Raw genomic sequence first — 12,519 nt, 5'->3', positions numbered from 1 at the left:
TATTAGGGTTGACTATGACTGAGGGTAGGAATAGGGATTAACTGCAAATAAGCATAAGAGATTTTTTTTTGTGGGAGTTTGGGGAGAGTGATGGAAACATTCTAAAACTGGATTGTGGTAATGGTTGCATAACTCTGAAGATTTTCTACAAATCATTAAATTGCAGACTTAAAAATGGTAAGTGTTATGACATGTAAATTATGGCTCAGTGAAGCTGTTTTTGAAAAATAAGAGCATATTGTTTTCATATATTTTTTGATGTATAGTTGATTTACAATATTGTGTTAATTTCTGCTGTACAGCTAAATGATTCTGTTGTACATATTTATATATTCTTTTCCATTATGATTTATCATAGGATATTGAATATAGTTCTATGTGTTATACAGTAGGATCTTGTTTAAACATTCTATATATAAAAGCTTACATCTGCTAACATCAACCTCCCACTCCATTCCTCCCCCAAACCCCTCCCCTTTGGCAACCACCAGTCTGTTCACTACGTCTGTGATTCTGTTTCTGTTTCATACATAGGTTCATTTTTGTCATATTTTAGATTCCACATATAAGTGATATCATATGGCATTTGTCTTTCTCTTTCTGACTTACTTCACTTAGTATGATAATCTCCAGTTGCACCCAAGGTGCTTCAAATGGTGTTATTTTGTTCTTTTTTATGGCTGAGTAGTATTCCACTGTAAAAATGTACGACATCTTCTTTATCCATTCATCTATCAATGGACATTTAGGTTTCTCCATGTCTTGGCTATTGTGAAGGTGCTGCTATGAACATAGGGGTGCATATACCTTTTTGACTTATAGTTCTGTCTGGGTATATACCCAGGACTGGGATTGCTGGATCATATGGTAATTCTAGTTTTAGCTTTCTGAGGAATGTCCATACTGTTTTCCCTAGTGGTTACATCAACTTACATTCCCACCAACAGTGTAGGAAGGTTCCCTTTTCTCCACACCCTCTCCAGCATTTGTTATTTGTAGACTTTTTACTCATGGCCATTCTGATCAGTGTGAGGTGATACCTCATTGTGGTTTTGATTTGCATTTTTCTAATAATTAGTGATGTTGAGCATCTTTTCATGTGCCTATTGGTCATGTGTATTTCTTTTGGAGCAATATTTATTTAGGTCTTCTGTCCATTTTTTGACTGGGTTTTTTGTTTTTTGTTGTTGTCGAGTTGTGTGAGCGGTTTGTATATTTTGGAAACTAAGCCTTTGTCGGTCATATCATTTGCAAATATTTTCTCCCATTCTGTAGTTTGTATTTTCATTTTGTTTTTGGTTTCCTAGGAAGATCATATTGTATGTACAATTTTGCATTCCACTTTTTTCACTAAAAACCATACCATAAATATTTGTTAATGTCATTAAAGACAATTCGAAAACGCTTTCTATTTCTTTATATGCACTTGCCCAAGATTTATTGAATAGTTTCCTGTAGATTGTCTATGAATTTTGAAAATAATATTTTGTTTAACCTCTTTGTGTGCAGTAACTGTGTGACCTCAGACATGTTAACCTCTCTGAGCTTTAATTTTCTGATAGGAAAACAGGCATAATTAACAGTTCCTATTTCTTAGGACAATATAGCTATCCCGGGCATTATATAAAATCAAGTGTGAAACACTTAGCATGGTAACGACAAAAGCCATCTAGATGTTAGTCATCATTATTGCCATCAGCAAATATTATAAAACTTTAAATTTATGATTATTCCTCAGAATAGAATAACAGGGCTTCCCTGGTGGCGCAGTGGTTGAGAATCTGCCTGCCAATGCAGGGGACACGGGTTCGAGCCCTGGTCTGGGAAGATCCCACGTGCCGCGGAGCAACTAGGCCCGTGAGCCACGACTACTGAGCCTGCGCGTCTGGAGCCTGTGCTCCGCAACAAGAGAGGCCGCGACAGTGAGAGGCCCGTGCACCGCGATGAAGAGTGGCCCCCGCTCGCCATAACTAGAGAAAGCCCTCGCACAGAAACGAAGACCCAACACAGCCAAAAATAAATAAATAAATTTATAAAAAAAAAAAAAAAAAAAAAAAGAATAGAATAACAACAGTGAAATCTCAGGGCTCATTTTTTAAGAAAACACTGCTCTCTAAATTAGAAGTAGGAAAACCCATTCTTGGCTCTTTTCCGCCCCCGTTCATGATACTGGGAACCCAAAATGATTCTTTGGATTCTTGCTCTGATGCTATAGACAGTTCTATGGCTCTAAGTTTCTTATTTGTCCAACCACAACCCATCAGTCCTGTGATTTCTCTCCTAGTGGGGGATGGACTAAGTGGCCTTGGATAAAAATATTGAACAAAAATGACCATGGGTGACAATGAATTATATGCTTCCTCATAGATAACATACTTGCCTTTTCATAAGGATCACTAGAGCCTAAATCTAGAGATGGAACATGGGGTCTTCAAGTTTCTCTAGTAAAGTTGATGGGGAAAATTGTTGGTCACTGAGTGCTCAAATCACAAACCACTTTGCATGTGGTTGTCCTGCCCAAATTCCTTAGTGTGGTGTGCAAGGACCTTAGTTATTTACCCACTATTTATTTCTTCAGCTTCATCTCTTCCTTCACTCTCCCTCCAATGTGATACTAAAATCATAATGTAGGTCTTGCCATTCCCCCCAATGTGCCACACTTTCTCTCCCACAAGGCTTTGTACATCATGTTTCCCTGCCTTGAACCCTCTGTACCTATCCCTACTTCCTTTATTTGACTAACTCCTACTTATAATGCTGGTATCATCTTAAAAACTACATCTTCGAGAGACCTTCAAGATGGCGGAGGAGTAAGACGTGGAGATCACCTTCCTCCCCACAAATACATCAAAAATACATCGACACGTGGAACAACTCCTACTGAACACCTACTGAACGCTGGCAGAAGACCTCAGACTTCCCAAAAGCTTTGTTTTTACCATTTGTCCTAGGGTTCTGTCTATTTATTTTTTTAGTGTAGCTTTTAGCACTTGTTACCATTGGTGGATTTGTTTTTAGGTTTGGTTGCTCTCTTTCTTTCTTTTTTTTATTACTTTTTTATTTTAAAAAATTTTTTTATTTTAACAACTTTATGTATTTTCTTTTCTTTCTTTCTTTCTTTTTCTCCCTTTTCTTCTGAGCTGTGTGGCTGAGAGGGTCCTGATGCTCCGGCCGGGTGTCAGGCCTGAGCCACTGAGGTGGTCATGAACCTAGGGGCAGGAAGGCAGTAAAGATGCAGACCTACTAGAGAATGGACTTGAGGACACAGGGACAGGGAAGGGTAAGCTGGGACAAAGTGAGAGAGTGACATGGACACATATACACTACCAAATGTAAAACCAATAGCTAGTGGGAAGCAGCCGCATAGCACAGGGAGATCAGCTCGGTGCTTTGTGACCACCTAGAGAGGTGGGATAGGGAGGGTGAGAGGGAGGGAGACTCAAAAGGGAGGAGATATGGGGATATATGTATATGTATGGCTGATTCACTTTGTTATAAAGCAGAAACTAACACACCATTTTAAAGCAGTTATACTGCATTAAAGATGTTAAAAAAAAAAAAACCCAAACACTACATGTTCTTGGAAGTTTTTCTGTTCCCAAGTCCAACTTTCATGCTCCATCTTTAAGCTCCCATGGCACCCTGTCATTACCCTTACTGGATTTGAATTACCTGTTTATTTGCCTTCTCCCTAATCGCATTATGTGGCAGCCATGAGGTTGTGTCACTTTGATCTCCCTTCAAGAAAGAACTTGCTGTTTAACTGGGAGGAGTGCAGTTAGCTGACAGCCTCCAGCTGTTAATGCCTTCAAGATCTGCCCCAGCTTTCAAGCTGAGACCATGACCTTTTCTGGCAGCCCCAGCCAATGACTGAGCATAATAGCAGTACTAGGCCCAACTCGGAACTCCTTTAGCGGGAAATCTTTCAGTTGGCCAACTTCGTCAGATCTGCATGGTGGTCTCAGGCGCTCTCTGCCTCATCGTACTTCTTCCCTCTTTCCCTTCACAGATGTCGTATCTGCTTTTTGGGCTGAAGGATTTCCCTTCCCAGTCCTGCTTCCTCACCCTTTAACTTGCATGGTATTACTCTCCAGCAAACCTCTTGGACTCCTGAATTTGTCACTGCATGTGCTTTCTAGAGAACCTGACGAACACAGACTCTGAGCTTTTTAAAGGGAAGGACCATATTCTTTTCAAACTGTATCTCTAGCTCCCAGGGCAAGTCACAATAGGATCTCAAAAAAATGATCATGGGATAATTGAATGAATAACCGAACGAATGATTGCTCAAGATAATGGTTAACATTGAATGATGTCTTGATCTTATGTAATTCACAGATGCCAGTCAACATTCAAGAACATTCTGATTTGAAGACTCCGTTTCATCGATGAAACGCATTGTAGGAATGACATAATTGTGCGTTTTGAGGTGGGTATTTTCCAGTGGTTGGATTTATGCCAAATATATAATTTACCCCTTAAGAGAATCCCATGGGCTAATGTAGTTGAGTATGAGTCATAATAGATATTTGGACTTGAAGTTACACAATAGCTATAAAATTATTGTTTACTATCAAAATAGCAAATTTTAAATATTACTGCTTATGCCTAGAAACCTTGTCGAAAGGTTGCTCTATAAAATAAAATCCGAAGGCATTAAAAGTTTTTCAAAACCTGGGCCTTCTTTATTTGGCACCTGTCACACTACCATCTGCATGAAGGACCCAGTCCCCCAGTAGATTGTGAACTGCTTCTGGGCAAGCATGCCGGTACTTCTTTGTATCCAATCCCTCCCACCCTAATCTAACCCCTAGCATCTACTAGAGCTGCTTTGTACTGGAAAACAATGGATTTCAAATACCACAATTGAAATGCAAGCTTCATCACTTACTAATTTTGACCTTCACCTTCTAAAACTCTTCCTTGTTTTTCTCACCTTTAACTCCGTCTCATAAGAATTAGTGAGATTTGGAGATAATATTTCCTCTCTTCTCCTTTCTCTCTGCTCTCACTCTCTCCTTCCCCGCCCCCCATCTTCCTTCTTTCCTCTTTCCCTTCTTTGCTCACCCCTTCCTCTTCTGATTTTTCCTTCCTTCCTCCTGCTCTCCCTCCCTCCCTCCCTCCCTCCTTTCCTTCCTTCCTTCCTTCCCTCCTTCCTTTTATTCCCCAAACACTTATTAAATATCTACTATGCCAGGTGCTTTGGAAGCAGTGGTGAATAAAGCAGAGAAGGCTTAAGGCTTATGTCCTCCTGGACCCTCACAGTGCGGGTGGAGGTCATCAAAAATAATTAACCAGGGACTTCCCTGGTGGCTCAGTGGTTAAGAATCCACCTGCCAGTACAGGGGACACGGGTTCGAGCCCTGGTCCAGGAAGATCCCACATGCCGCAGAGTAACTAAGACTGTGTGCCACAACTACTGAGCCTGCAAGCCACAACTACTGAGCCCGTGTGCCTAGAGCTCGTGCTCCGCAACAAGAGAAGCCACCACAATGGGAAGCCCGCTCACCACAACGAGGAGTAGGCCCCGCTTGCTGCAACTAGAGAAAGCCCATGTGCAGCAACGAAGACCCAACACAGCCAAAAATAAAAATAAATAAGTAAAATAAATAAATTTATAAAAAAGAAATAATAATAATTAACCAAGCAAAGGGGTGTGGTGGTCCACAAACTGCCTCCCTCCCCAAAGACGTCCATGTCAAATCCCTGGTGTCTGTGAATGTGACTTTATTTGGAAAAAAAAGGGTCTTTGCGGATGTGATTAGGCCGAGGATCTTGAAATGAAGAGACAACACTGGGTTATCTGGGTGGGCCCTGAATGGACACTGCCAACAGTTTGGGCATCTGGCCTCCAGAACTGTGAGAACACATTTCTATTGTTTTCAGCCAGCAAGTTTGTGATAATTTTTTATATCAGTCACAGGAAACAAACACAAGGGGATATTTATTTAATTTATTTATTTTTTTAATTATCTATTTTATTTTATTTTATTACATCTTTATTGGAGTATAATTGCTTTACAATGGTGTGTTAGTTTCTGCTTTATAACAAAGTGAATCAGTTATACATATACATATGTTCCCATATCTCTTCCCTCTTGCATCTCCCTCCCTCCCACCCTCCCTATCCCACCCCTCTAGGTGGTCACAGAGCACCGAGCTGATCTCCCTGTGCTATGCGGCTGCTTCCCACTAGCTGTCTACCTTACGTTTGGTAGTGTATATATGTCCATGCCTCTCTCTCGCTTTGTCACAGCTTACCCTTCCCGCTCCCCATATCCTCAAGTCCATTCTCTAGTAGGTCTGTGTCTTTATTCCTGTCTTACCCCTAGGTTCTTCATGACATTTTTTTTCTTAAATTCCATATATATGTGTTAGCATACGGTATTTGTTAGCATACGGTATTTTCCCCTGTCTGGGAAGTTGGAGATGAATTCTTATAGGTCTGATATGGACCCTACTTGCTATAGATTCTTTGAGGTCTATACTCCACAGTTCTAGAAGTACACCACTGACCTCCATCAGCCTGGGCATTGACAGAGAGAAGGCACACTTTGCCAGCAGGCAGTACTTCCTAACATAGGACACTGTGATATGTCGTATAAAGGGCACAGGTGAGCATCACATTTTTGTTTCTATTTTTTATTCTATTTTTTGGCCGTACCGCACAGCATGCGGGATCCTAATTCCCCAACCAGGATTGAACCCGTGCTCCCTGCAGTGGAAGCACAGTGTCCCAACCACTGGACCTCCAGGGAAGTCCAAGTTCTACATTTTTATTCAGCTGCTGATACCAATCGATTGTTTGATCTTTGGTGAGACATTTAAGTTATTTATGCTTCAGTTTCCTTATGTGTGAAATGAGGGTTTGGGATGAGTTTAACCCTAAAGTTCTCTTCTGGCTTTAAAAATAATCTTCATCCCATAGTCAAATGTTTTTTTACTTTTGTGGAAAAAAAAAATTATGCAAATTGACTTGGGATCCTATATAACTAATTCGGTAGATAAGAAGTTCTGAAAGAACATTATCTAAAAGGAAGAGGATTTGCAACTCTTAGGTACTGTGTGTCTGTTGGTTTTGCCCAGCCCAGGTAATTCCCCATGTCAGATGTACAGGTAATCACAGGTCTTCAGCATGCTCCCAAAACATACAGCTCAAGTCAATCTTTGGGAATTGGTTTTTTAAAAATGCCATGAGTTTCATAGTGTCATGTCTATGGGTAAGCTTAAACAAGTAGTATAAGGTAATTTTTTTAACCAGAAGAGTTTCCCCATCATACTTCCTTAATAAGATTGGCAATAATCAGGTGCTGGTTGCCTGTGATAGATTATTCATCATTCTAGCAAATCTCTGGATCTGTGCTCTAGGCAGACGGAGTTGAAACACGCCTGTTCTTCCCTCACTCTCTTCTCTCTCTGTCTCTCCCCTACAAGCTATGTGACACTGGATAATATTAGTCACTTATATACATCAATAGGTATATTCATCAAGCAGCCCACTTCTTTGCCTGGCACTGTAGGAATCAGAAATGTACAAGACAGGAATGGTCCACGCCATCAAAGAACTTACCTGTGCAAAGGTAGCCAAGAATTCATGTCAGCAGTAAGGGACAATATAGGAGTGACTGAATTTGTTGATGTAGATCCTAGCACCTAGCACAGTTTATCCAATAAAGCAAGCACTCAATAGATACGAATTGAATGGATAAATGTATGGTCTTTAGTGGGCAGGGATGGTCAGGAGAAGGTTTCTAGAAGAGAAACTTGAGTTAGGATTTAAAGGATTGAGAGGCATCAGATGATATAAGGCAAGAGGAAACTTCTAGAGGAATATAAGCAAAGCTGCTGAAATAGACTCCGCATAGAGATAAAAGTAGGATTTAGATGCAAAATTAATGCTGAGGTTGATTCTTAAAAGGTTAATGTCCTTTCATTCATGGATTATCCATTGTTGAATAGTCAGAGTCTGCTTCTAGCATTTGTTAATTTTGACAGTGGGAACAAGAGGTTCAAGGACCTGGAAGAGATGCACGGCCTCCCTCTGTGGCTGACCTACAAAAGACTTTCCTAATTGGGTGCCAACATTTTCATGTGTTTCTTAAACTTTCAAATATGTAGTGAGAATCGTTAGTTGAGGGTACCAGATTAGTGTGGCTATCAGCTGCTTAGCCTAAAGAGGTATTGTTTCATGGTAAAAGGAGCTGGAGTTGTCATCCTACGACTTACGCCATTGAGAATTGTCCCGGGGAGAGGCCATTTTCCAAAATTTTCTAGAAACTTCATAAAGGATGACCAGGACCATGTTCAGGACCATGACTCTTCCTAGCCCTCCTTTATTCTGCTCCTTGGGCTTGGTTCTCTACATCTGAATGTCAAAATCTGGTCTTTCTTTCTTGCTCACATCCTTAATAGTTTTCATGGAGTCAGGTAGCTTAGCAAAGACAAATTAACTATGAAGATGCTCCATTTACAATCCGTATGGTTTCTATTACTCACTGAATCAGAACTAACGTTCTTACTCTACATCAAAACTATCACCAGACCTTTTTTTTTTTTCTTAGATTCCATATATATGTGTTAGCATACAGTATTTGTTTTTCTCTTTGTGACTTACTTCACTCTGTATGAAAGACTCTAGGTCCATCCACCTCACTACAAATAACTCAATTTCGTTTCTTTTTGTGGCTGAGTAATATTCCATTGTATATATGTGCCACATCTTCTTTATCCATTCATCTGTTGATGGACACTTAGGTTGCTTCCATGTCCTGGCTATTGTAAATAGAGCTGCAATGAACATTTTGGTACATGACTCTTTTTGAATTATGGTTTAGTGGTAAGACGGGAATAAAGACACAGACCTACTAGAGAATGGACTTGAGGATATGGGGAGGGGGAAGGGTAAGCTGGGACAAAGTGGAGAGTGGCATGGACATATATACACTACGAAACGTAAAATAGATAGCTAGTGGGAAGCAGCCGCATAGCACAGGGAGATCAGCTCGGTGGTCTGTGACCACCTAGAGGGGTGGGATAGGGAGGGTGGGAGGGAGGGAGATGCAAGAGGGAAGAGATATGGGAACATATGTATATGTATAACTGATTCACTTTGTTATAAAGCAGAAACTAACATACCATTGTAAAACAATCATACTCCAATAAAGATGTTTAAAAAAAAAAAAGAAACTATCACCAGAGTTCTTTGGACCTCATTCCTGTCCCCTTAACCTACATCTCAGTTTCTGCACTTGTATATTTGCATAATGAAAAGTTAAATATCAGAGTGTCTATAGGGATGCAGTTTGGTCTGTAGAACATTGACTTCAAAGCTGAAGACCTTTGTTTGAGACTAGATTCGGTCACAAATGAGCTATCTGGCCCTCCCTTGTCTAAGCTTCATTTTTCACCATGGTAAAATAGGAAGAATAATACTTAACTTGCTATCCTCACAGGATTATGGAGAAGAATCTAGTGGGATCATGCATGGGACAGCCTTTGTAAAATGTAAGGTACGTAAAGATGTAGAGAAGTTGTTTTCATTTTTGAGTCTTCTCTCAGTATATGGCGGTCTCAAATTACTAAGTATTTCTATTCCATTGTACAGATAGCTGCTGAAATCCTAAGACTTTCATAAAACCTGAGTCAGGTAAGTGTTGATGACGTCTCTTGAATTTCACAATCTCAGAATTTGCTTCTATAGCTTCTTATCTTTTATGCCAATCTCTAAATGTCCTCTTGCCCCTGTGACTAACACTCTGGAGCGCTCAATTGTATCTGTTGAATTAACGTATGAGTGACTCAATGTCTATTAGTTAAAATAGTCTAGGCTATGCTTCGATAACAGATAAGCTCTGAAACCTCAGTAAGTTAGCCCAGTAAAACTTTATTTCTCACTCATGTTAAATCTGATACAGATCAGTGAGGCAGGGGGAGGCCTCCAGTGACTCAGAGGGTCAGAGTTTTTCTGCATTGGATCAAAACATGGTTTCCAAGATTGCAGCAGGGAAGGAAAAGAAAGATGGAGAAAGCTCAGAGGGTTTAACTGGCCTGGCCTAGACATGACAGATGTCATTTCCACTCACAGCCTATTGGCCAGAACTAATCATAGAGACCAACCAAACTGCAAAAGAGGCTACAGAATTCAGGGGAGCAAATTCTAAGTGCCAAATTATTTGCTGAGCGCTAACCTCTCTGCAGAACAATGCCCTCCATCTCAACAAGAGTCTTGCCCATTACATTTCAGATACTGTTCTGGGCACAAGGAAACAGCAGTACGTAAGACAGACAAATTCCCTGATTTCGGAGGGTAGGTTGAGGTGAAAGTGAAAACATTCTGGCTGTACTCTCATTTTACAGTATCATGTATTGATACTATCTATTCTTCCACTTCAATTATTGTTTATTCTTCTACTTGTGCTATTTTCAAGGGTGTCTAAGTTTTTGAAAGAATAGAACCAGGGCCACTCTGATAGCTCTGTGCTCTTCCCTAGGGAAATGAGACTTGCTTCTCTTGCTTCTGCTGGTCATGAGGTTCAAAAGCCCCTGTGGTTTCAGCTGGGTGGAGGGAAGGGGGAAGGAAAGCTTGGAAGCAGCGCCTTCCAGCTGGACTTGTTTAGATTGGCACAGTCTCTGTAAGCAGCCATGACTCCAGAGCTGCTGGAAAATGTGCTTATCGCCCTAGGGGGTTGAGCAGGAAGGGGAAGGTCCCAGCTGATAGAGGCTGAAAGAGAGCTAATGGAAACGGGCTTCAGCCTTTCTGTGGGTAAGCAGGAGAAAGATATGGGGTCCCGCTTCAGGGAATGAGCAAGTCGTGATATTATTTTCACTATCCTAGCCAGAGAGAAAGGAAAACTATTGTTAGTTCTCATTGGATGAATGGGAGAAATATGCAATTATGTTTCCTTCTCTGCTAGTTTCTTGTGACGGTCCTTTCCTTCTATCACTGGAGCTCCCTTCAGCTTAAAGGAAATATTTTTTATCTGCCAAAACCCTGACACCAATCTCTGGGCTGACTTCACCCAACGTGATTTGTTCCTCTAATGCAGACTAGCATTTGTTGATTCTCTGCACTGCACCACTTACACTAGATATTGTTAGCATCCCTGTCTACCGCCTCTATCTCCAGTTTACCTTCTGTCACACGGGCAGAAAGCTAAAAACGACATTCCCCAGTCTCTCCTTGTTGTTAAGTCTAGTTGCAATGTAGGATCCGTCAATGAGATGTACTCTCGTGAGGTTAGAAAGTGGAAGGGAGAAGTACCATCCTCTTCAGGGCTGGCACTGGCTGATTGCACACACGATCATCAAATGGGAGTTCGTGCAGGGACCAGGGAAGCTGGTCTGGGAATGAGATTTGAGGCTGTGGAGCAGCTGTGATGGTGAAAGTGCTCTCCTTCAGCTTCCTGAACTGGAGGTGGCAGCTGCAAGAGAAGCCTTGAAGCCTAGGGGTGGCCCCTGTTTTCAGTTCCTGCTGTCCTTCCTGCAATTTTGTACCCACTTATTTCCCTACTTTAAGTCCTATTCTGCTTGAAATACCTAGGGTGGTTTCTATTTCCTGCGCTTATTTCCTGACCTACGAGGTACTGCTATACACCATCTCACTTGGATATTCATTGACTATAGCCGGCCTAAGTCACTCATTTGCTATTGGGTAGTCAGGAAACACCTTCTAAGACCCATGTTCTTATCACCACTCCATGCTGCCATCCTTCCTTATCATTCAAGGCTCAACTTGCACCTCATTCTCACCGCCTCTGATTCCTCCATTCCAAGAAGGTGTCTGTCCCATACCTCTTCTTGTTGATTCATTTTGCCTAATGTTGATACTTAACTTTCCTCTCTAATCTTCATTCCACAAAAAGAAAAAAAAAATTATCTCCAAGGGCAAGAGAAATGCTTTCTACTACTTCTGCAACTACCCCTCACGTGTATTCTTTTTTTTAACTAAAAAAAAATTTATAGAAGTATAGCCGATTTATTATGTTGTGTTAATTTCTGCTGTACAGAAAAATGTTATACATATATATATATATATACATTCTTTTTCATATTCTTCTCCATTATGCTTTATCACAGGATATTGAACATAGTTCCCTGTGCTATATAGTAGGACCTTGTTTATCCATTCTCTATATAGTAGTTTGCATCTGCTAATCCCAAACTCCCAATACATCCCTCCTCCACCTCTCCTCTCCCTTTGAAACAAGTCTGTTCTCTATGTCTGTGAGTCTGTTTCTGTTTCGTAAGTAAGTTCATTTGTGTGAAATTTTAGATTCCACGTTTAAGTGATATCATATGGTATTTGTCTTTGTCTTTCTGACTTACTTCACTCAGTATGGTAATCTCTAGTTCCATCTATGTTGCTGCAAATGGCATTATTTCATTCTTTTTTATGGCTGAGTAATATTCCATTGAATATATGTAGCACATCTTGACTCATCTGTCATTGGGCATTTAGGTTGTTTCCATGTCTTGGCGATTGTAAATAGTGCTGCAATGAACACTGGGGTGCACGTATCT

General features: G+C 40.7%; 1 protein-coding gene across 1 annotated transcript in view; it reads left to right on the top strand.

The window, feature by feature from the left end:
- Nucleotides 1–11,853, top strand: part of SAMD12 (sterile alpha motif domain containing 12) — a 460,979-nt gene extending 449,126 nt beyond the window's left edge. Inside the window, exons 7-9 of the mRNA XM_032610388.1 lie at nucleotides 4,339–4,429; nucleotides 9,453–9,509; nucleotides 9,605–11,853. The gene's annotated coding sequence lies outside the window, so the exon portion shown is untranslated. The remainder of the gene's footprint in view (nucleotides 1–4,338; nucleotides 4,430–9,452; nucleotides 9,510–9,604) is intronic.
- Nucleotides 11,854–12,519: the final 666 nt, after the last annotated feature.

The sequence above is a fragment of the Phocoena sinus genome, chromosome 17 (genome assembly GCF_008692025.1).
Source record: "Phocoena sinus isolate mPhoSin1 chromosome 17, mPhoSin1.pri, whole genome shotgun sequence".
Taxonomy (NCBI): Eukaryota; Metazoa; Chordata; class Mammalia; order Artiodactyla; family Phocoenidae; genus Phocoena; species Phocoena sinus.
The sequence above is the reverse complement of the archived record's forward strand: the minus strand, read 5'-3'. Positions and strand labels throughout refer to the sequence as shown.